At 41.2% G+C, this 21,794-nt stretch overlaps 1 long non-coding RNA gene across 1 annotated transcript in view; it reads left to right on the top strand.

Moving 5' to 3' along the window:
• The window catches only part of LOC123478927 (uncharacterized), a 158,903-nt gene that overhangs the window by 53,640 nt on the left and 83,469 nt on the right, over positions 1-21,794 (top strand). The window contains exon 2 of the long non-coding RNA XR_011651297.1: positions 18,954-19,058. This is a non-coding gene — a long non-coding RNA (uncharacterized lncRNA). The remainder of the gene's footprint in view (positions 1-18,953; positions 19,059-21,794) is intronic.

Raw genomic sequence — 21,794 nt, 5'->3', positions numbered from 1 at the left:
GCCTCTCTGCCTTATTGTCCTCCCTCTCCAGTACCTGGTCCACAGGACAGTGCAAGTATGGGCACCAACATGTTCTTAGTCTTACATGTTGCAGGTACAGTAACTGAGAAAGAGACCTTTGTTCTTTATTCTTGCACTTTCTCACTCTCTGTCCCACTTTCTCCACCCCCCTCCATCTCTCCTTCCAGTTCCTAAATTTCCAGGAATAAATAATCAAACCAGCCTGGGTCAGGTGTTAACAATTGGACCAATTAACTGTGGCGAAGGACACGTTATGGAAACATGGCAGGTTTTGCTGCTGTAGTGCGGATGGATTGGGGAGTGGTGACTTACTAGAAAAGTGGTGCAAGGGAGACAATTTATAATTATCATCCTCAAAATCCAGAATCTAAAAGGAGTAGGCCAGTAGTCCAGTAAGAGTATCCATTAATATTGCAATTATGTATAATAACGAAGCAGTCAACTTTTAATGGGTCTAACAGGTACTGTGCCAAGGGTTTTATGTATATAATCTCACTTAATCATCACAATGCTAAGAAGCAGTATTACTCTCATGGTGTGGGTCAGGAATGAAGATTAGTATAGCCCGTGTTGTTAACTATTGTATTACAGTGGCTTATCTGATGACTGGCCAATCATTATGGAAATACAGCATGAGATATTTGATAAGTTTATGAAATGCTAGTGCAAGTAAACTTTTAACAATGTTCTTTCATCATCGTACCAATTGTTGCTAGTTTTTAAGAAAGCCACACTGCTAGAGAGGGGGGTAAATGGTGACAGAAGGAAATCCCTTGCAGTGGTGAACACACACACAATATACAGATGACGTGTTATAGAACTGTATCCCTGAAACCTATGTCACTTTATTCACCAGCATCACCCCGATAAATTCAATAAAGGAAAAGAAAGCAACGACGCAACACACTATGCACGATACATTAATAATGCTTTGTGATCACCCAGTGTCTTTTGTTTGAGTGTTTTAAATTGTCAACTCTCTGTATTTTTGTCCCAGTTGGAGAAAATGAGACATAAGCACACAAAGTGACCTAAGAAAGTCCAACATAAATCCAGTGCCAAAGTGGAGAATACAATTTAGGTTTCTGATTGACTAGATTTTCTGATGCCCCAACTGCTTTTCAGTTGAGTAGCTGTATCGAGATTTTATGTCTGGAGAAAAAAAAAATTGATTCTATGGTTTGGAATAAGAACTGATGCCTTCTACATTGATTTTATGATGCTGGAGAGAAATTGCTAATATATAAAGTTTCAGAAAACCAGCAAGAAAGACTTTTCATAACCTTAGACATAGCTGCAGCCCCTCAATATGTTTTTTTTTTGTTTCAATTTGATCTAACACAATATGATTTAACACAAGGGCAAGACAAAGATAAACTTGAGGTGGTTGTGCCCTTGACTCTGATCAGACTATAGTCCTGACCAAATATTACCGTATGGAAGCAAGTGAGGTGATTTGGACCCCAAGAAGCTTCTTCTGCCCCTGTCTTTCTTCTGTTTACCACTCATATCATACTTAGTAAGCCTTAGTTTCTTTACTAATAAAATGAAAATATTAACAATTACTTTCACGATCCCATAGGTTTATCCTACATGTCATATGAAATAATTTATATGAAAGCACCCTATAGACACAAAACATTACACATTTTTAACCTTTTATAATTAATACTTATTTCAGAAATCTGACAAGTATAGAGAATTGTAAAATGAACACATCTGTATCTACCACACAGTTTAAGAAAGAAAAGATTACTGATAATTTGAAGTCTCCTCCTATCTTACCCTGGTGTACTTGTCCCTGATCCAATTATTCTCCTTTTGTCTCCAGAATTACTTATTTTTAATCTATTTAGCATCCCAAAGCATTTTAAAATAATTTTGAAACACATGCATGTATCTCTAAACAATATGTATTCAACCCACTATATCACGCTGTGTGCATTCTCCTGAGACCAGCTTTGTTCCACTTTAATTATTCTTGCAAACTGCGCCCCCACATTTGTTTACTTTAATTCAAAAATTATTCATTCTCTCATTGTTTGAAAATTAACTTGTTCCTTGTCTTCCTTTTAAATTTGTTGTTTTATCATTCTGCCTGTGTTCTTTTAAAATTGCCTTGTGCCTGGGAACTTCCCCCTTCGCATGGGAGGTTGTCTTCTTCTCCCTCAGCCCTCCTATCACTGGCCCCAGAGGTGGGCTATGTTTGCCTCTCTGTTTTTTGTTGTTGCACTGAGACCCTGCTCTCTTCCTCCTATTTAGACTCCCTAAGCGCCGACGATCGTATTAGACCAGAACACCCATTGTTCCCACCGTCGCCCCCATTGCCACTGTCTGCTGTCTCCCACTTTACCGTCCCATCCCTCAACTCGCTCACTCTTATTTCTCAGTGATTTTTGGTCCTGATCACTGCCAGTTTTTTCCATATTATTCCTGCCTTGATTCTTGATGATTTTAATATCCACCTACATGATTCTTCTGCGCCCATGATGTTGGATTACTTTAATTCCTCTCCTTTACGTTACTTTAACCACTCACTTGCATTGTTATCACACAGACTTTTCATCACCTTTCTATAGTCTTGGGTTCAGACATCTTCCCTGTTCTCCTTGTCCTGTCCGTTCAGCTTGCTAATCCCAGTACCACCCCTCGAAGAGTCCTTCAATCCCCAGTCATACGATAATACTGGTGCTGACGATCAAATGTACTAGAAGGTGGAAGTAAATCCTTCTCAGGATGTAATACCAATAGACGTGGCTGTCCAGGAGAACTGGATTTATCTAACCATGAGCTAAATTCTGTGCTAAGTAGTTTAGTACATGTTTGTCATAAGGTATAACCAGTGATAGAACAAGTGGGGGAGAACTAGTCATCAAGTTAATACATATACAAAATTTACGGGATTTATGTAATGGCATTAGAGGGTATATTGGTTGTTTTTTAAACTGGTTCCTCCAAATGTTCGGCATATTCACACCAACACTGTTGCCGTGACAGTTACATTATATAAACGCTAAACTAAACGCGGATGCTCAAACAGGAGCATTTTAGGGTGGTGGTCTGTGTCGTAAAGGCACTGGGGTGTTCACACTCTGCGCAGTCCAAAGAAAGGAGCGGCCCTTGCTTGGGTTGGGAGGGATTAGCTCTCAGCTCCGGAGCAGGCTTCCTCCTGAGCGTTTCTGCACGGCTGGTGCTCTGGGCCACGATGATTAAACGCCTCCCTAAGGGCTCTCGCAATTAATTGCATTGGGCTCCCTTGGATAATCCAGAATGAGCTCTCCAATTGAAGATTCTTAATCACATCTACAAATTCTCTTTTGCCACATACGGTAACACATTCACAGGTTCTGGGAATCGGAACATGCGCATTCATGGGAGCCATTATTCAACCAACCACACTGAGCACACTAGGCCGGTGCAAGAAAAACTACCAAGCAAACCTTCTGAAGAATGACGCCCACCCGAGCCTCCATATAAGGAGTTAAGAGGGGTGTTGTTGGGCTGTGTGGAAGGGGAGAACCCATGTCTTCTCTGAAAAGGGCCACCCCCGCTCGGCTCTGGTGACTGTTGTTGTTTGGGAAGGTTGGCCCTCAACTGCCAGAGAGGGCAGGAACCTAGATGTGTGTGTAAAATTGCCCAATGTTAAAATGATGACAAGTTATTCAAGTTTTAAAGTAAAAATACACTGTGACAGTCAAACAAAGCGAACCAACCTGGTGTGCTCTCCTGGACACACCTTCACAATGATAATGAATCCTATTGAACGAAGGAAGCATAGAGATACCTTTGCTGTTGTTCTGCCACAGGCTAGAACTCCCTCCCCCACCCCCATGACAAAAAAAAATACATTATAAAAATGGAAGTGTCATTTAGAAAACTCCCCTGCATTTAATCCTGATGATGCTTGGTGAGGTTGGTTGTATTATCCCATTTTCCAGGGAGGGGCTTGAAGAATTTAGAAGGTAAAGGGCATGTCCAAGGCCACCTAGTGAGAGCTGTGGGGGCAAAGCCAGGACTTTAACCCTGGTCTTCTTCCAAGTTCCATTCCTTTTCCCTTCCCTTTATAATTAAGTCTTGTTAAATTCGTTAAACAGGCCTTCAGCCGGAGTGGCTCTGATGTAAGCCAGTAAATGCCTCAAAGTTACAAAAGGGGAACCTAAGGACAACTAATCACAAACAGCCAGCTTGCTTTAAGCAACAACCAATCAATCATTTCCTTGCTTTGCTTTCACCTTTTTTCTATAAAAGGATCTTCCTGTGCTCCCAACTCACTCCTGTTTGGCACTGCCTGATTTGAATCAATTTTTGCTCAAATAAACGGTTAAAACTTTTTTACATGCCTCAGTTTCTCTTTTAACAGTCCCAACACTTGTCATGCCGGCCAGTCTCTCTTAGGGTTTCTCATGAAGGAAGTGCTGCTCACTGACTGTTCCTCTCCAATCAGAGACGCGGGAGCACAGGGCATCCTCCAAGCTTTGTCCGCAGAGCTGCAGCAGCAGGGCGAAGCCAGAGCACACAGAAATGGAGAGAGGAAGAGAGAGGAAGGGAAGAGCTAGGATCCAGCCTGTATCCAAACCCAAATCACTGTCCAAGCTCAACCATTCTTGAGTTATGACTAAGTACGGGGACTTATGGGCTCCTTTAAATAAGTCCTTCCTTGTCCAAGAGAAGTTTAGCAAGAATCCATAGCTCTGTGTTTCAGGAAGGACTCAGATGAGGAGAATGTGAGAGGTCACTGCAGAGAACGGACTGGAATGGACACTCTCATTGCCATCTCATTTTCCAGCCTCACTTCCCATTCCTTGTCCTCTTTCATGAGCATTTCGGCCTTCCTTGTTCCCCTCCTGCAGCTGTGAATTGTGTACACCAAATATTATTGATTCTCTTTTGTTTTTTTTTTTTCCTTTGAAAGCTTCATTCAGTACCCTGGCATTAAAAAAAGCTCCGCATGAATAAAGCCAATAGAATTCTCCCCCTCTCTGTCTCTGTGAGAAACCAAGAGCAGAACAAGTGGCTAAAGCGGCTTTCGGAGTGTGTGGCCACGCTGAGGGGCTGCCGCGGGATGGGCAGGAGGTTGGACGAGGGCCATCAGGCAGTGAGCAAACCTCCCTGGGCAGAGACGCTGGGAGGATCTTGAGGACTGAATCTTTGTCTTTGTTTTTTCCTGTTTGCTGCCAACTGCAAGTTACAAATTGGATAAAAATTTCTTAACCTTTGGCTAGCAGCCCTCAATTTCACACTGTCTAATTTATACGTAAACAAACTTGCAAATTCGACTTAATTATTTCCCTCACGTTTTTCCACCTTATTTTTAGGAGGATTGTTTTGTTTGTGATTTATTTCACTCTGATTAACTCTAGACTGTCTGGAACATTCTGCAGCATTGCCCAGGATATTACAACCTGTGAAAGCAACCACCCGGTCAGCCTGAGCTCACAATCTGAGCTCACCAAATTACAGCCTCACAATCACAGACTGCTGCTGAGAGCTGAAAACAAAGCTTTGAAGACAAATCAAAAATTTTGTCTACATTAGAAAAATAATAACTAGTAGCACAACCTGATTTTCTTGAAATAAGGTAAGAGAAGTAAGAGAGAATTAAGTGAAGACAAATACTGCTCTGAATGCAAACGGTATCGAGAAACCCTCCCTAATGGAATGGGATCCTCCTATTTCTACCATTTCAAAGAGAAGAGAGCGGTTTCCATTGGATGTGGACCCAGCCTAAAGTTTATTTGTGTTTTTACAAACTCCGTTTTCAAGGGAAATTCCTCCTGGGACCTTCTCTGGAATCCTCTGTGTGGGTCGCTACAGCAGTTTCCTAGGTAGGCCTACCACAACAGATTACCACACCCTGGGTGGCTTAGAACAACAGAAATGTATTCTCTCGCAGTTCTGAAGACCAGAAGTCTGAAATCGGGTGTTGGCGAGGTTGTGCTCCCTCCAAAGGCTCTAGGCAAGAATATTTCCTTGCCTCTGTCCTAGCTTCTGGTGGTTACTGGCAATCTTTGGCACTTCTTGGCTTGTGGACTCCAATATCTGCCTCAGTTTTCACATGGTGTTCTCTGAGTTTCTCTCTGCGCTTTTCCCTCTTATAAAGGCTCTAGTCATTGGAGTTAGGGCCCACCTTCATCCGTTATGCCTTCACCTTATGCAATTATATCTGCAAAGACCCTATTTCCAAATGAGGCCACATTCTGGAGTTCTGGGTAGTCGTGAACTTGGGGGAGGGGAGACACTGTATTCAACCCACAATTTAAAGTAAATATGTGTGATACCAGAGGGGAGAATTTCAGTCACCTATATGGAAGTTTTGTTTCTTCAGTCATCTAGTTTTGACATTTTGAGGGTAGAGACCCTTGAATTTTAGCATTGTGGTCAAAGCTTTGTAGATAGATCCCAGATCTTCCTTTGCTTTGCATGCAGATGGCCTTGAGGCCTTTCCCACACACACAACACACACAGACAATGCACTGGAGCAGTCAGGGCAGAAGGGACTGAATCCAGGAGGCAGGAGGAGCATTTTGAATCTTCCCTGCGAAGCCAGTGCAAAAGTGCACTCCGCTAAATCCCACAGGGGATTCAGGCTAAGATCATGTTATTATTTCCTGAAAGCCCTTGTTACATAAGCTTTGGCTTTAATTGAGGTTTTAAAATTGAAATTTAGTGTATGACTTACACTTCAAGATCCATGGAAAGCCTGTCTAGTTGAAGTGGGATAATAATAACTCTTTGCCTTTTGTACTAGAAAGGCAGGCCTGTCAGAGCTATTGAAAGTTATCCATTTTAAAATCCAACGTTGAATAACCTGTTAGTGCTAATGCCTAGTCCTTTGAATTTGACCCAGTTCAGCAACAACTCATATATTCTGGGAAAGAAGGAGAAAAGAACGAAGGATGATCATAGTTGTTAGGCTACTTTCCTGATTTCTCAACTTAATTTCTGTTTTTTAATGAGTCTCTAGCCCTGTCTTCTAAACATCTGGACCTCTGGTTAATAGTGTAAACTGGTTATAATAAGGGGAAGTTTGTGCAAGTAGTGAAGGTGCTGCTTAGGTGTGTGGGTTGGGGGAGGTCCAGGATCGCAGGGAATCTGGAAGATTGGCCTTGATAAGAATACATGGGAGTCAGAGAAGTGCCTTCCCAGGAAACAGCAAATGGGTCTAGGCACAATGGACATCGGGATGCTTGCAGCTCAGAGACCTGATAAATCCCCAAACGGGAACACTGAGATAATTAAAGTTAATCCAAATCTTGAAGGCGTTCCTTGAGTATTCAAATCAGCAGTATGCCCTAATAACAACTATTTCTTCACATCTGCTAAAGGTATGCAGCTATTCATGGGTTACCCACAGGGAAGTGGGATGAGTGATAAAGATAAATAATTATAACAACAGTTTGCTTTATTATAGTATAACAAGGAGGCATCATTAGTAAGAATTTGTTGACTTTTATATTATCAATTGCTCAAGCTGACTATAATTATTCTATGGTTTTGAAATGTGTTGTGAATTCTTTTCTATCTGATACAGATTTTAAAAAGAGATAGTATTTATATTTTTCCACCCACACCAATCACTTTCAAGTTTACCATGGTTTCTGAATTGTATTTATTAATCATTCTGTAAGTATATTAATTAGTTTACTAAATTTAGGGGATGACTAAGAAACTAAGACATAAGTGAATCAGTGCCATTTCGAGATGTCTGCAGTTTCAATCATAATATTTTTACAATGTGAAAAAGATATCCGATGCCTGCTAGCATTATCTGCTTTGGAGAGATTTATTAAATTTGCAAGTATTTTGCTTACAATGTCAATGTTAATTTATTTCAAAGTTTTAGAAATAGACACATTTGTGAAGACGTCATTTTTACTTCTAGGCATTTATGGCAGATACCCACTCCACAAAAGGAAAAGCACTTCAAGCATATAATTAGTTTAAGCTGCAATACGATATTTCAACTTAGTATTCATATATTCATTTACTCAGTTAATAGTTATTTTTGTGAGAGTCCACTATATGTCCCAGACTGTTCTAGAAACCAGTGATATAGGGGACAAAATAAGCCCCTCCCTAATACTGGAGCTTATATTCTAATAGGGCTGTAGTCGGGAAAACAAGCAATAAACAACTGCATAACATCTCAGGTGCTGTCAAAATGTGTAGAGTTGTGAGAAAGTGGGATGCAGGGTAGGAGGGTGGTGGCTTTTGTGCAGATACTTGAAGGAGTGGAAGAGTGAGCCAAGAGGAGAGGTGGACTTACCGTGAAGCAAGGGAAGCCTAAGCTTTGGGGCTTTCTTGTGCATAGGTCTCTGAGTGATGGGAGCTGCTGGGCCCTGTCAGGTGTTCTTACGGGGAGGGGAAAGATGCTTTGCCATCAGGGAGCGTTTCTGTGTGAGCCTTTCTGTTAAAATGCCAAAGGTATCTCCGAAACAAGTGAACAATCACTCCAACGGGATCCCCAGAGCTCCAATAATTTGCTGGAATTTCTGATCTCATGCTAAGTGAATATGAACCTAATTTTGTATTCGTGGTTTTATATGTTTTTCTACCAGAACATTTCACTGCCATAACTATATGGCAGGTCTGAACCAACCTTTGTCTACTTTATCTACAACTTTAGCCATGAGAATCACAGGGCAGGACAAGCGGCAGACAGAGGGACTGCAAGGAGGGGACAGGGTGTGTGTGAGGTGGGGAAGGGAACAGCAAGTCTCTTGGAGAACTTTGGGTTTTATTCTAATTAAGTTATGAAGCCAATTAAAATTTAGATCAGAGAAATTACTGGATCTGATTTACATTTTAATCAGACCCTTTTCAAAAAATCACTCCTGCTGCTCTGTGGAGTTGAAGTGAAAAGGGGCAGGAGCAGAAGCAAGGGTATCTGGTAGGGGCACCAGGAATCCAGCCAAGAAGTGCATGTGGTTGGGCTGTGTGGGTAGCAGGAGAGGTGGCGAAAAATGCCAGGAGTTGGATGTATATTTAAAGCAGAGCTGAGGACACGTGCAAATGGATTGGGTGCAGTTCATAAAGAAGAGAGGAGTAAGGGGCATGTCAAGGTTTCACTTTGAGTAACGGATGGCTGGGTGTGCTCTTTACTGAGTTGGGGACTTGAATGAAGAGTTCAGCTTCGGGCAAATTCAGTTCAAGACAGACATCTAAGCAGAGACGTAAAGCAGATGGTTGAGGATGTACGTTGGTCACAGTCCTCGTGTCACTTAACCCTGCTACATCAGTATCATTATTTCTGTCTAAAGATTTAAAAAGTGGTTTATACGTTTTCAGTAATAATTAACAATACGTGGGTATTCTAAGACTTGGACTCAAATCTTCTTGATATCTGACCTCTTGTTTTCCCCCATTGTATTATCTTTCTTCACCTTTTTATTCTTCCTTTTTTCTTTCCCTCCCTCCCTCCCTCTGCCCTCCCTCCCTTCCTTATTAGCACTCGGATTTTTTTTTTTTGGTAGGATTCTTGGACTTTTTACATAGATTTTCATGTAATCTCTGAATAGTCTCTTCTCTTTCTTCCTTCCTTTCTTATTTTGTATGTCTCTTATTTATTTTGTTTTCTTACATTGCATAGGAGTGAAGAGAGTGGACATCTTTGTCATGTTTATGATCTCAGGGCATAGATTTCAGTCCTTTGTTACGAAGTATGATGTTATCTATAACTATTTTGTTGGTTTTTGTAGATGCTCTTGTACTAGATTGAGTAAATTTTCTGCTATTTTGAATTGCTTACCATGGATAGATGTTGAATTCTGTCATAGGCTTTCTTTCAATTGGTATGGTCATGTGGTTTTCTTCTTTAGACTGTTTATCTGGTGGATCATACTGATTTTCAAATTTTATTTATTTTTACTTTATGTGTTTTTACCGACTTTCGCATTTTAAACCAATCTTGCGTCCCTACGACCCCCTATTTGACTGTGGGATTGTTAGTGTGTTGTTGTTTCATGTTTCTCGGTTCTGTTTGTTCATGTTTTGTTAAGGATTTTTTTGTCACTTTGGCATTGGTGGCTCTGGGTTTTCCTTTGCCTTGCTGGTTGGATTTGACTGGTTCTTCACGTGCAGAGTAACTTTCAGATTGTATCCTATACATTTGACCATTATGTTATGTAACTCTGGTCTTGTTTAAATCCTATTGAGAACATGGACATTTTGTGTTAGTGTGCAATCAGCCCAGCTGGGTTCAGGCTGTGAGCTCCAAATAGCCTTCATCAAGTTGTGGATTCCATATTCTTTCTATTGGTCACTTCGTAGTGCGCACCGTGAGACTCGGGAATTGGATCTGCATTGTAGTTAGGTTCCTAGCCTTTGGCGTGCTAGTCAGCCCAGCAGTCAGGAACAGCTTCACGGGGTTGCTCTCTGGAGCTCGTACCTCTCTGCGATCTCTCCAGTACTTATTAGCTTCCTGAGGCTTCCCTTTCAGTTTTTGGCCAGAAAGCTAGAGCTTTAGTTATCCTGCTCTTCTGTGTACTTCCTGGGACTGTACCTGCTTTTAGGCTAAGCAGGAGGAGAGAAAGCAGAGTCTTCATACTCTCAACCTTAAGCCAGAGGATTCTTTTTTGGGGAGACCGTGTCTCTTCTGATTGGAGAAGAAGGTTTGTCGCCTTTGGAGTTTTAGAAGCTTGTGAGGCCCTGCTGCCTTGCCTGGGGCTGTGATGGTTGCCTTGGGGTTGGCAGAGCAGAACCAGGGATGACATAGCTGGGTGTGTGCATCCTTGTATTGCTGAGTGTCACGTGCTTCCTGCTGGTGCAATATGTGGCAACATATAGGGGTGCAGAGGTGTGTACACCAAAGCGTGGCAATGCCATGATCCTCTGCCGTGAGTGATTCTCCTGTGGTTTTGGTTTGCATTTCCCTAATGACTAATGGCATCAAGCATCTTTACCAAATTTTTTTTTTATTGATTGCTTTTAGAAAGAGAGAGAAACATCAATTTGTTGTTCTACTTACTTATGCATTCATCTGTTGGTTCTTGTATATGTCCTGACCAGGGGTTGAACCTGCAACCTTGGTATATTGGGCCAGTGCTTAACCCACTGAGCTACCAGCCAGGGCAGTGTTGAGCACCTTTTTATGTGCTTATTGGGTGTTTGTATCCTTTGGAGAAATCTCTACTCTCAAATCCTTTCCCCAGTTTTTATTTGAGTTGTTTCTGTTATTGAGTTATATGGGTTCTTTATGTACATGACCATTATTAGATAATTGATTTGAAAATATTTTCTCTTATTTGTAAATTTCTTTAACTTTCTTGATGATATATTTTGAATCAATTTTAAACATCTCTTTTGTTGTTGTTGTTGCTTGGGTTCTGGATGTCATATCTTAGAAACCACTGCCTAAGTCAAGTTCATAAAGATTTACCCTTATGTTTTTATATGAGTTGTATATTTTAGGTCTTACATTTTAGTTGAAGATCTGTATGGTGTGAAGTAATGGTACAGCCTCGTTTTTTTTTTTCTTGTGCATATGAATATTCAGTTATCTTTGCATCATTTGTTGAGAAGACTCTTCTTTCTGCCATGGAATTATTTTGGTACCTTTGTAAAAATTCAATTGACTACAAATGTGAGGATTTTTTTTCCTGAGCTTTCAAATCTATTCCATTAATCAACAAGCCTATTATTAAGCCAGTACTACACTGTCGTGAATACCATCCCATTGTAGTAAGTTTTGAAATTGAGGAATGTGAGTCTTTCAGCTTGTTCTTCTTTTTCAAAATTGTTTTGGCGGCCCTGGCTGGTGTGTCTCAATGGACTGAGTGCCAGCCTGTGAACAAAAGGGTCGTTGGCTGAATTCCCGGTCAGGGCACATGCCTGGATTGTGGGCCAGGTCCCCAGTGGGGGACACTTGAAAGGCAACCACACATTGTTGTTTCTCTCCTTCTCCTTCTCCCTCCCTTCCCCTCTCTCTAAAAATAAGTAAATACAATCTTTAAAACATTGTTTTGGTGGGAATGTTTTTACTCTAGAATAATACATATTCAAGACTTGAAGGTTAAAGTAATAGCAGGCTTAGATATTTGTGATTCTTATTCAGGCTGTACATTTTTTTTTTCTACCCTGTGCTTTCCAACCAAGTAAATCTATCCAAATGCTATTCATACTGTTGAAAAATGTGCTTTGCCAGCCCCGCGTATCACAGCAATTTTACGCCCACCTACTTTACTCTTATTGGCTAACCTCCATTTTTGAATCTGCCTAATACTTTACCTTTGGATTTATTTCCTATTCTGGTCAGCCCCAGATTAACTTTTGAGCTTGGTGTTCTGTGCACCTATTTTCAAACTGAGCTTGCCAGCACACGCTCAGACACTACATCCTTCTGTGTGCTCTCTGCATACTCCTGCTGCGATAGGACCGTGCCCCGCCTTGCAGCCACGGTCTGGTATCACAGTGACCCTCTGGACCGAGTTCTAAGCTACATGTTGGTATTCTTTCCTGTGGCTTGGTGCCTAAGCCCACCCCTAGTACTAACTGGATATTTAACTCTTTGTAACAAGTGGGGAACAACTTTATTGTCAAGGCAGCACAACCCTGTATACCTGTCTAGTGTTTCTTTTTGGAATAAATGGATAAGTTAAGTTAATGGAATAGACAGGTTTGTAGTAAACCATTAAGCCCTGTATGTGAACCAGCTAACAGCCTTCTTTATTCTCTGGATTTTTGTTTTGACTTTGATTTTGAGATTGTCAATGCTCAATCGGATTTGAACTCATTTTCAATGAAATGGTCAAAATTGATGGAAAAAGCTATGTCAAGTCACTTGGAAGCATAAACGTAGAATCAGACTCTGTAACCTGAAAACAAAAAGGCAATCAGTCTTACTTCCCTAGTGTAAAATATTCACAGAGGCGCTCGAACCACTGGAGAGAATGCACATGTTTATCAGACTACAGAAACTGGAGCTTACGGTCTTGCAGATCAGAACCTGTGGTGCTTGGAGAGATTTAATCAACATTTAGACTATAAACATACTCTGTGCCAATTCCAGGTTCTATTTAAGTTTTAGGTTGATTTCCCAAGAAACCAGAGGTTCACACACGTACCAGGATGTTTCGGTGGTTCTTTCTCAACCTGGAATCCCAGTTGCTTATTGTTTACAGAGGTCAATGGCACTGTTTTTTGAAATGGGAGTGGAAAAAAACAATGGATTCTCCAGAGTCCCTGAGGGGCCAGGCCAGACTCTCCTGCAAGTAGTTCGAGAGCCTGAGTTTTGAGTCAGTCACATGAGTAGCAGTATTTGTTGTGTCAGGGTCTGGATAATTTTCATCTAGCCCAGTGCCTCTTCAGCGGGCTAGCCTGGCGAAATATAAGTAATTTCTAGAAATGGACTTACCTGCTTGTCCTTGAATTCTGAAGACTAGACCAAAAAGTGGCCCCGGCTGTGACTTAGTCACCCTGTGTTCAACATATATGGAGAGAGAAGTGTCACACGCCTTAGCAAGGCTGCCTTTAGAGATGAACATGTCTGCTTCATCTTTTCTTTTCTTTGATCAAGGCCTGTTGCTCTTTGAATGCTTTCCGGAGGGAGCCTCTGTCCAGGCTGCAGGAGCCATTCCTTGATTCCTCCTCTCTTTGTCATTCTTGTACTTAAAAAAAAAAGAAGTTTTATTTTTTGAATGAAATAATCCACAGTGTCTTTGGAACTCTAGCTCTTTAATTTTTGCTTTAATTTTGGTTTGACAAATAACAATCTGGTTTTTACTTCATTGTATCTCCCCTGTCAGTGTCAGAAATATTGAAGTGATTGCAGACACAGAGGGAGCCTCCTTAGGAAAACTGACTCAGCAGTCCTCTGCTGGGGGAAAAGGCTTTTTCTTCCCTCTTTTTCATTGTGACCAAGGCCACTCCAATTATTTGTCCACAGGAAATACCGTGGCTTGCTGGGAGCTCTAATGAGCATGGCAATCAATATTGCTTACACTAATACATCACTCTCTCAGTGAGGGATTTCAACAGTAGATTTTCTTTCTTGGGGTATTTGGTTAACAACATTTATACAACACTCACAGCATGTAAAGCACTAGACATGAGGAAAGAAGGCAGGGAATCACAAGGAAGAGTTCTTGCTCTTTAGGAGCTTCTCGGTTGAGGAAGAGATAAGTGTATTTAGTCAGGGTTCTCTAGAGAAACAACCAGAACCAATAGAAGAATATGTATATATATATTTAATTATGAGAGAGAGAGAGAGAGAGAGACAGAGACAGAGACAGAGAGGCAGAGAAGGAATTGACTCACATGATTTTGGAGTCTGAGGAGTTCCATGTTGGGGCCTCAGGAGAACCAGAGATGTAAGTTTCAGTCCAAGGAGAAGACTGATCTCCCAGATCAGGCAGTCAGCATGGAGGAACTCTCTCTTACTCAGCTTTTTGTTCTATTCAGGTTTTTAACTGATTGGGTGAGGGCTACTCACATTAGGGAGTATAGTCTGCTTTACTCAGTCTACCCATTCAAATATTAATCTCATTCTCACAAGCCTGCTTCATAAGCTTAGAGAATTGTAAGTAAAGACGGGATAGATAAGGAGCCCCTGGTATCCAAGGCAATAGAAAGGCGAGGATGGAGAAGACAGGTAGGTCACGATCAGTGGTATATTCAATGATGTGGTCAGGAGTGCAGAAGACACATCTCAAAAGGTAGTAGAAAGAACTAGAGGATATCCATTGCAGAAGCAGGACTGGGAAATCAGTAGAAAATGAACAAGCATGCATAGAGTACAGTAAAAGCAAATGATTTCCTTTGCCGTTTGGAAATAACTCAGTGTATTTAAATGACACTATATTATATTATATTATATGTTATGTTATGTTATGTTATATTATGTTATTATATGCCATTATGTCACATTGTATTGTATGCATTATAGTATTATTATTAATGATAAAGGCTCTAAAGTTATTTGAGCTTGGATTTAAACAGATATTCATGGTAGTGAGACTTTTGTCATTCTGCAAAGAGTGCTGATGTTCATTCATACTCTTGGAATGACTGACTGGGAAGGAGCCTTAGAAGTTTCTAGGTCAGTCAGTTTACCACTCATGTAGAAATTTAGGAAGCTTACAATTTTCACTTTGAGACCATTTTGTTGTTCTATGAAGACTTCATTTTAAGAAGTGAGAAGCTTAGTTTTACAATGGGATATTTACTTATTTGAGTCACCTGCACTGAAGTAGGAAGAAGGATTCTAGGCACCCCTCTTTGGAAAAATACCCACCAGAGAAACCTTTATGGGGGAAACAAAACTGGAGAGGTGCCTGTCCATCCAAGGATGATGGCTCCTCCAAACTAGTGATCTCTGCTTCTTCTCATAGGCTTTAATCAAGCACAAATCTTGATTAACCCACTTCTTGGGGTGCTCACTGCTTCTTTTTTATCCTCAGCTTTTTAAACTCTACCTCTCAATGGCCACCATTAGTCTCATTCTTAAAGATGGGTTATGGTTCCAAGAATCATGCCGCTTGCATTTGATCTGATGGTTTTAATTTTAAATGCTCGATTTGAAATGCTGCATTCTTTCTTTCTTCATATGACCCATGTGTAACATTTGCCCTGTCTTAAAGAATACAAACTCAATTTATATGCCTGTTTGGAATGTAATCCTGCTTTGACAAATGAATATTGTGTTAGCTAGTGCCGTGTTTGGAAGCTACCACACTTAAAAGTTTGGAATTACTCAGAGAAAACTGCTCTAAAAATCCAAATGGACCATTTTATTTTGTAGATGTTTCCAGAGTTGCTGAGTAGTTTTGCTTTAATTAATGTCAGTAATGAATTTAAAATTGGGTAAAAAAAATCAAGTGAAAAATGATAAGGAATAAGAATATGATTTTGAAGTATCATTTATTATCACTCTTATATAGTGATATTTTGCTAAATTTTATGTGGAATAAAAACGTGACTCTTATATAACACATGTCAGAACACCAGTGAAATTTTTGGATTTCGGTAGAGAATGATGACTTGAAAATATATTCTGGCAGGTATCAATGTACCTTATGACAAACTGATTAGTACCAGGTAGTAATGATTATATTGTATATTCTAGAGCCTCTGAAATGATAATTTCCTAAAGGCAGGGATTATGTCATATTTAACTTTGTTTCTCCCATGGAACTCAGAATAATGTGAATTTAGAAATTACTCCAAAAGCATTTGTTGAGTTGTGTATTTTTCTTAAAAGTCAAATTTCCCCTCAAAGAACATCATGAGGTAAAAGATATGGAAAACATAGTACCTTCCCCCAAGGAAAGACATAGCCTAGTGGGGTCTGGTCAACCAAAGCATCGTTAAGGACCTTCCTAGTTGAACCTGGAGAAATCTTAACGGTGCATTCTTTCCTAAGGGGCAATAAAACAGTGTTGTTGAACCTCCAAGCCTAAAGGAGGAGAGAGATAGATGGGATATGAAGGGAAGCTTATAGCAGCCTGTGTGTGTGTGTGTGTGTGTGTGTGTTTTCTTATCTGGAGAGCAGGAGCTTCCTAAATACTAGTGCTATCTTGTGTCTTAGTGTTCTGGGTATTAGAAAACATTTTTTTTTGCCCTAATGTGCTTTAGCTGATAGGTAATACATTAATGACCTGCTTAACACTCTCCAACACATTGCCATTGCACTTGGGAAAAATCCAAATGCTTTCTCATGCTCCTCAAAGGTCCCAATGATCAATTTCTGGCTAGCTCACCAGTCTCATCCCATGCTCTCCTCCCCTTCTCTCATTCTGCCTCTATCCCTCTGCCTCAAATGCTGTTATCCTGAATTTTTCGTTGGTGAGGCACTCTTCATCATCCCCGCCTCAATTCAAATGTGATTTTCACAGAGAAGCATATTCTGAAAATTGTAATAAATTACCACTTCCCTCCTCACCTGTTCCTTACTTGTTCCAACTCCTTCCTGGTATAATTCAGAAAGGGAGATGCTTCAGACTCCAGATCCAAAAAATCATTACCTAAAAAATAATGATTTTGAATTTCAATCCAGGGAGTAATGATTTTGAATTCAATCCAGGGAGTTCCAAGAATTCCAAAGTATTTTTGCTAACATCATCAATTCACCTTATCTGGCCAGGATGAAAAGGAGTGTGGATGATGTCGGTAACATCATCACCCTGGATAAAACCTGAAAAGTCATTCTACTTAATTTGAGAGAGCCAAGATTCCTCTGGATAGCCACATGAGCAGGAAGCTCAATTGCCACTCCGCCCTCCACCCCACTCTCTTTCTGTCAATCAGAGCCCTTAGAAAGATGTCTGTGCAGGTCCCCACCTTTCACATGTGTGTGCTCTCGCCATTGCTGGCAGACGGAGCTTTGCTCTCCCTACTGTTGGGGACTGGCATATCTCTGCTTCTGTGAGGAAGAGGCTCAGGGCCTCTCCTTTAGCTTCTACATGACTGAAACGTAGACTCCAGCCCTGGCTCGATGCCCTCCTCCAACGGGGAGCACAGCCTCTACCACTACCCTATAGGCACCCAGCACCAATGCAAAGGCCCCAACATGGAGTCGGGTCGAAGGACAAAATCTACACTTCATTGCTGTGTGGAGTGACAGATCACCCAGTACAGGCATTGCTCACATAGGTCCAGTTTTCATAGTGCAAATGGCTCCAACAGGACTGAATAATCAAGGGGCATAATTGGCATTCTGAGGACTAGCGCAGCAGTCCTCCCTTATCTGCAATTTTACCATCCACAGTTTCAGTAACCCACAGGCAACAGCAGTTTGGAAATATTAAATGGAAAATTCCAGAAATAAACAATTCATCTTTTAAATTGCATGCTATCTGAGTAGCATGATGAAATCCCAAGTCTTTGCAATTCCTCCCTGCCAGAGACGTGAATCATTTCTTTGCCCCGCATATTTGTGTTGTATATACCACCCATCCATGAGTCACTTAGTAGTCGTCCAGGTTATCCGATAGATGGTTGTGATATCACAGGGCTCATGTTCAAGAGCACTGATGCTGGCACGTTTGGATATGCCAAGGGAAGCCGTAAGTGCTTTCATTAAGTGAAAACAACACAGCGCACCTAGGGTTTGGTACTATTTACATCCTATGGGCATCTTGGAACATATCTGCTGCAGATAAGGAGGGACCTACTGTTTAGGTTATAACTTGAGCCTGCTTAGAAATGAACATTATTCCTGGAGGAGGGTGTATGGTGGAACTGTTGAATGCTTCCTTTGAGTGATGAGAAAGTGGAAGAAGCTTGTGCTGATGGGTGGCTTGGAGACGGAAAAGGAGGGATGCTGATATGGGACACAGCTAAATGTATTCAAAGGCAGCAGCATTCTCTCAGAGGTGTTCTATTCTGTAGTTATAAAAACACTCCCGCTAGAAAAGTGAAGCTCTTATCAACAGTTTGGAACCCACCATCCCCTAGCCGCTTTCTGATGCTCATTTAAAACCAGAATGCATTACATCCCCACTATGTGCCCAGCCCCAAGGACATACTAGTGAGCCAGAACTATCTTAACACTCCTATAAGGTTGAACTACTGCTTGTCTTTTTCTTTACAGTTGTAGCTTCCTATATTTTTATGACATTTAGTATTCTATTTTTCTAAAAGGTGGTAGGTGGTTAAGAGGCAGTATTGTAGAGAGGTTAAGAACACAAAGTCTATCGCCAGCCATGTGACCTTCAAACATCAGCTTCTTCAGTTACAGAATGAGAGCAAAAGCAGTTACGATGTCACAGGGTTTTATGAGGGTTAAATTGGAAAATGCTCTTGATACCGTTATTGGCACAGAGTGGGGTTTTGAGTAACTTGGGACCATGACATGGAGCACCCATTTCCTAGAGACAGAGATTACCTTCTTGTAATGGTGTTCTGTTTCATTTCTCAGCCCTTTTGTGGAGAAGGAATAAACTATGAAAATGTTTCTGTATAACTTTTTGGTTTAAGAAGCTTTTTTATTTTTACAGTTGCCTGGCTGTCTTCCAAGACTTGATGGTGGGTGTCCATGGCTGTTCGCATTACTTCCGCCACAGAAGTCTTACCTGGCACTCAGCCTGCTTTAAATGCATGAGGTGGGTCTGGGCCCTGTGGCTTATTTGGGTCTGCCATAAAATCAACAGTCCCTCTGTGACAGGCAATCTGCCTCCGAGGAGGCCAAGCCAACAGAAACACGCGCTGCCTGCCAGCATGGGCTTGACCTGGCATCTGCACGAGGGAAGTTTCTCGGAGCCAGGGTTTAGTGCCAGCACATCGAGTCGTGGTATGTAGACTTGAGGTTTGGGACTTGAGCTGAAGTCTGCGCCACACCTGTCAGTCTCCCAAGGTGGCTGGAGGAGCTTATCAGGGCAGAGGGACCTGGCTAGACTCATTCTTTATATGTGAGTTGGCATTCTACAGGAGAGAGTCTTCTAAAGTGCCACTTCTAGAAGCAAGCAGCCAGAAGTCCAGAAGGTAAAGGATGGATCCTTGATATATTGAAAACTATTGATCTCTGAAAACTTTGTTGCTGCTTCATATTGGTCTGGGCAAGTTTGCAGAATGCCCTAAAACTTCCAGTTCATCTTTCACCTGTCAATTAGCTGTTGCCTGACTGCATTTATTATTAGTGGTGCCGCCACCATGCTCTGTTTTATGAGGACATGGAGTGACAGGGTCGTTAGCTTTAAGTGCTCCCAGCAGTGAGGCTCCAGCCTGGGCTAATGCGATGAGGTGGGGCACTGGTGAGATGGTGGCACCTGTTTAGGCCCCATTTATTTTTTAGCATAAGCTCTATGATATTTTTCCCACTTATTTCCTTGGAAATAAGCCAAATCAATTAAAATCGGCCAAATCAATTGACCGCGTTATTACAAAAAAGGCACTGTGGTGGTGCTTATGGCAGACAAGCAGAAAAAGAGAAGAGCAGAGTCCTAGCTTCTTTTTCTCCATTAGGGAAATATAGGCTTTAATACCAACTTCAAAGGTTTTCATAAGATAACTTGATAAGGAAGCGTTTGAGGAAACACATTTTGTTCATGCTTTCTTGCAGAGGCAGGAAAAGCCTCTTCCATTTCCGAAATGGAATTTACGTGGGAGAGGAGAGTGCGGCTGGGACGATAGATTTGGAATTATCCAGCTAGAAAGTAAACTTGCAGCTGTGGGAGTGAAGGAAGTTTGGGAAGACAGAGGCGTGCATGTGCACATGTGCACGTGTGTGTGGAGAGAGAGAGAAATCGAGAGGGAGAGAGATGGAAGGAAGGGAAGGGAGGGGAAGCGAAAGGAGGAAGTAGTCAAATGAGAGGAGACATATGCAATTTAGAAAAGGTGAATGAAAAGAAGACACTTTTTACCTTGTGGGACCCAGCTGCTGGTTACCCTGATCCTCCAAACCTCAGTTCCCATCACCATCTCTACCCCTGTCTCCAGAGGCAAGCTTCTCCTCTCTACAGTGGCTACTTTTGGAACTTTCTAACTGCCCATCCCCATGAATGTGATTAAAAAAATATTTCAGAGTAATTATAGAAACTGCAGTACCAAAAGAAAGTCCAGAAATGTAAGAATACTGAACCAAGACTAATACCATGTTTATTTTCTTATGATAATTTTTCTACATGTTCAGGGCTGATAGCAATAGATACACGCGTTAAGGGTACGAGGCTGGTTTTCAGCTGGCATTCCTTCTTCTTGGTTGGTGCCGTGGTAGGAGTTCAAATGTCATAAACTTCATGTCTGTCTATGTCTAGCCCAGTGACCTCTCATTTCTCTCCCTACCCCCTCAATAAAAACAAACCATCTACTCTTCATTTTCCCAGGCCTCTTTTTAATAATAACAGGGCCCATCACCTAGGGTGACAGGGATAGATATCAAAAACATCTTATGTTCTAAAATAAATTCTTAAAAGTTCAAGCTTATTGTTTTACTGAAAGAAGGCAAACCCTGCCAACTTCCATGGGAAAATAAACTGTGTTTTCCCCTTTTCAAAGATAAACCTTCAAGTTGGAAGATAATCAAAGCCCTTCCTATGAGTTAATGTTGCAAATTTGTAAGACTGCATCTATTTTGCAATTAGTGTCTACAGAACTGGATGCAATTAAAAAGGACTATGACAGCTGACTTCTTCATTTTTGTAAAACAAAGGGGGCAAGCATGTACCAACATTTCTTATGTGTGCGCATTGCCTAACTGGAAGGCTTTGGGTAAATTTTGTCTCAGAATTCTTTAGCATCCTTAGTAACTAATGTGAAGTTTTGTATCAAGCTTCATAATAATTTTCAGCCCTGTGCATGAATGCCAGGTCCGTGAAACTATATTGTGGCCATTTTGTTTTCCCTCCTTTGATTAAATCTTAAAGGGTACCTTGTTAGGCTAAATAATAACCTCCAAAGATACCCAGGTACTGATTTCTGGAACCTGTGAATGTTTCCTTGTATGGCAAAAGGGACTTTGCAGATATGATTAAGTTAAGGATCTTAAAATGGGGAAATTATATTATCTTGGATTATTCAGATAGGCCCTAAATGTAATTATACTTATGAAAGACAAAAAGAGGAAGGGGGGTGGGGGGGAGAGAGACAGAGAGAGAGGGAGATTTGACTACAGAAGAGAAGTAGGCAATGTGATGATGGAAGCAAGAGGTTGGAGTGGTTTGGAGAAAGGGATATGAACCAAGGAATGCAAAAGGCCTCCCAAAGCTAGGAAAGACAAGAAAGCCGATTCTCTCCATGAGTCTACAGAAGGAGCTGCTACCCTGCCTAGTTTTAGACTTCTGACCTTCAGAGCTATAATTAGTTTGTATTATTTTATGCCACCAAGTTTGTGGCATAAAATG

This window comes from Desmodus rotundus, chromosome 5 (assembly GCF_022682495.2).
Source record: "Desmodus rotundus isolate HL8 chromosome 5, HLdesRot8A.1, whole genome shotgun sequence".
NCBI lineage: Eukaryota > Metazoa > Chordata > Mammalia > Chiroptera > Phyllostomidae > Desmodus > Desmodus rotundus.
Note: the sequence above shows the minus strand (reverse complement) of the source record. Positions and strands in the feature narration are given on the sequence as shown.